This window comes from Macrotis lagotis, chromosome X (assembly GCF_037893015.1).
Source record: "Macrotis lagotis isolate mMagLag1 chromosome X, bilby.v1.9.chrom.fasta, whole genome shotgun sequence".
Classification (NCBI taxonomy): Eukaryota; Metazoa; Chordata; class Mammalia; order Peramelemorphia; family Peramelidae; genus Macrotis; species Macrotis lagotis.
Genome location: NC_133666.1, coordinates 575553907 through 575557696, shown reverse-complemented (window position 1 = coordinate 575557696; position 3790 = coordinate 575553907). Strand labels below are relative to the sequence as shown.

Genomic DNA, 3790 nt, shown 5'->3' with positions numbered 1-3790 from the left:
TAAAATCTGATTTTAATAATAATGTTGCAGCTGCATTCCTGTCTTCTTTCTCAAACTCCAGACTGAGAGGGGACAGGCAAGCCTTAAGAGCTACAGGCATGGATAAGAGAGCCCCAGCCCCCAGCAGCCCCCTTCCTCCAAGCTCACACCTGGACCAACAAGAAAGGGTGTTGACAATGACACACCAGCACTTCTCTGAGGGAGGCAAAGCTCCTCCATTCTGGGCTGCCCCCATCCAAAAAAACAGAGAAGGTAAACAAAAAAACCAAAACCAAAACAGATAATGGAAACCTAAAAGCAGAGAATGACAAAACCTTCTCAGGACATCAAAGGAACAATGGGTTGGGAAGAGGGAAGGTTGTCTACTGGTATTGTTGCTTCCTGAGGTCCTACCTAACCAGAAATCAGGAAATGGGGGTGAGGATTTTATCTAAGTTTACTGAAGGAGCAGTGAGTGAGTGAGTGAGTGAGTGAGTGAGTGAGTGAGTGAGTGAGGGGAGAAAGGTGGAATGGTCAAGGGAAACAGGGATTGAGCCGGGTCTTGCGCCATGGCCTCCCCCCCCCATCCCCTCTGTAGCCTTCACATTGAAGTCTTAGGATTGCGCCACATAGAACTGCTTCACTAAACGCTCCTCAGAAAATTTCCTACCTAGAGTAGTTCAAGTGGGGAGGCCTAACTAGGAGAAGGAGTGGAACCATGACACCCTGACACCCCTTTAAGATAGAATCCTGGCTAGTCCATAAAGGGTCCTTATCTGCAGGGTCAGGGGACACTTGCCACACCGGGACCCTATTAGTATCTGCGACGTTTGTTTGGGCCAAAGTCCCCTCCAAGAGTTCCTTGGTTGAATGTGGGAGGGTTTCCACCCATTGCCCCAAGTCCTTCCATTGTACCACCCTGGCCAAAGCGGTCACTGGGTGGTGGGGTCATTCCCATGGTTCCATCTGGCATCATTGGACCAGGCCCTGGAGCACTTGGGGCACCAGCTGGCACATTAGCACCTCCCAGGGATCCTCTGTTGTTTATACCCATAGCACCTCCTATACCCATCTGGCCCATCCGCATCCCCTGCTCTCTCGCATCAGGGAAGTTTCCTTTGAAGCCCTCCTGCTGTCGGCGCATCATTTCTTCCTGCTGCCGTCTCATCTCCTCCTCACGCCTCCTGCCTGAGCTCCATTTGCTTGCGTTTCTGCACCTCCTGGTTATGCAGCTCTTCCATCCTTCGAAGCTCTTCCTGGTGTCTCATCAGATCCTGCCTCATCAACATGACCTGGTGCTCATGGTGAGCAGCCTCCATCTCCATCTCCAGTTTTTTTCGGGCCTCCTTGATGTTTCAGTCTACTTGGTCCTGTTGCTGCTTCTCCATCTCAATGAGGGCTTTCCAGCGCACGGCATACTCATATTCAAAGGAGCCAGGTTGGGCAAATCGAGGTGGCTGCTCTCGTTCCTTGTGAAATTGCTGGTTCTTGATGACCAACTTCTCAGGCAGTCCTTCTTCATCATCAAGCTGGTCCATCGGCTCCACAGTCACTGGCCTGGGAAACGTGGTCAGAAGAAAGGATCCTTCACTGCATCTGTCCAGAGCAGAATGCCTTTCCCTGAAGGTCTGCCTCGATCATCCACAATGACTACAGCCCTCTCCACCTGGCCAAAGACAGAGAAAGCCTCCTCCAACAGTTCATTGGACACGAACTGAGGCAGGTTCCTAACAGTCAGAGATGCACTATGGCAGGCAAAGCGCACTCGCAATTGCTTTCCACGTAAGGGCATGTTGTCCAGCTCCACTTTAGCACTCTCGGCTAGGGTGCGGGTTTCCAGGCGGATGAAGCCAAAGCCTTTGTCCTTGTGAATGAACACCTCGCCTGCCTTTCCATATTTCTCAAACAGTTTCCTCATCTCCTCTTCAGTGATGTCAGGAGGGAGATTGCCCACAAAGAGGCGACTACGCTGGGTAAAAAGTCTTCTCCCCCGGCTTCCTAAAATTCTTCAGATCAATAGTCAGGCCTTCATTCTGGCTTTTGGCCTGCTGCCCATTTGCAGGTATTTGTGGTGGCGGCGGCTGCTGTGGTGGCTGCTGCTGGTGCTGGTGTTGATGCTGCTTCCTTGGAGTGTGGTTCTGCTTATCCAGGCTAAAGCTTTTGTTGTTCTGCATTTTTGCACCCCAATACCAAGCCTGTCTTTCCCCGGCGAGTGGCGGCAGCCAAGAGTTATTCTTAAAGCAAAGATACCTAAGATTTCTGAGGTGTTTAATTAGTCCTATCATTCTTCTTATTCATTAAAGAAATTGGGCATTCAGTCACTGATGTAATTATAATTTGAATGACTCTAATTTTTAAAGATATATACTATCCTGTCTCTATCAGGAAATACAGTAGTAAAACAAAGTTCCCTTACTTTTTCAATAAAATTCTGTTAATAAAAAACATAAGGGGCTTAGCATTTTTATTTAAAAATTTTTTTAAAACTGATTAGTTTTCTCCCAGTCATTTCTTTCATCACAAATGAAAATGGACTATTACATAAGGAAAACATTAGCCTATATAATTTTTAATTTTTTATGGAAATACATTTATGGTGGCATATATGTTAAGGGGAGGTACATATATTTCAAAGTAAATGCTGGCAGATAGAAGATGGAAAGGAGCCAGGTGTAATATAAAATTACTGATGTATAACACAACTCTATGGGCTAAGGAGAAACATATGAAGTTTTAAAAAATGGGAAAAAAACACAATAATACCTCTACCAATTTGTTACCTTCTAACATCTTTATTAAAAATTATGTCACTTGCACATCCCTCTCAAAAATATTATTGCATGAAGGCCTAGAACATAGTAGGAACATCATAAATGGCTATTAATTGACAGATGGGAAAATAGGTAAATGTGACAGTTATTTTCTTGGTCATTTTATTTTGGGATAAAAAAAGAATGTTAGGAGTTGGGCAGGGATTTTTCCCATGTTATTGGTCCCCTATATTTTTAATACCCTCTATTTTTTATGTTTCTTTCTTTTTTGAATGACATTATTTGAATCACATTTCTAGAATTTTTCATTCTCCAAAATGAGATTCCTAATTACTCAAGTAAGTAGATGAAAAATAGTTATTGTCAAAACTAAGAAAAAACAATTGTATAAATACCCTTTTGAGCCTGTCTTTCAAATTAAATTTTGCATATATGTACACAAATACATAAAAATGTTTTATTTATATATATATAAATGAATGTTTATATATCTGTGCATATATATATATATATACTTACATATGCATGTGTGTATAAATATATATACTCACATAAACCCCTAACCTAACATATTTGTAGAGGTACTATGTCCTATCCATATAACTTATAGGGGTTATTAAATAAATATCCAGGTTTGTGTGTGGGAGTATTTGTGGGTATATCAGAGATATGGCTTTTTTCTCCTGCTAAAGATACTTTATTTCCCACCAGGAGAAAAATAGGAGACTGGTGCTACCAGCAACTATTCAGTGTTCCTCAGAGAGTGGATCCAGATAAGAATTATACATTATACCATCATCCCCCTCTAAAATTTTTTGAAAGAAATGCATTTTTTAAAAATATTCATACCAATCTTTCTGGTTACATTCTATTAATGAGGAATGGTTGCCTTCACTTACTTCTCACCAAATGCAAGTTAAACAAAACCCATCACACATAACTAATAGCATATGTACCCATTTTTCCAATTATTTGCAATGTAAAGCATCATAGTTAAAAATAAATCTGTAGAAATGAAGGTAACATGGCTTACATTATAT

General features: G+C 42.1%; 1 pseudogene; it reads right to left on the bottom strand.

Moving 5' to 3' along the window:
- Positions 1 to 334: 334 nt before the first annotated feature.
- LOC141502851 (non-POU domain-containing octamer-binding protein pseudogene) lies at positions 335 to 2167 on the bottom strand (annotated as a pseudogene).
- Positions 2168 to 3790: the final 1623 nt, after the last annotated feature.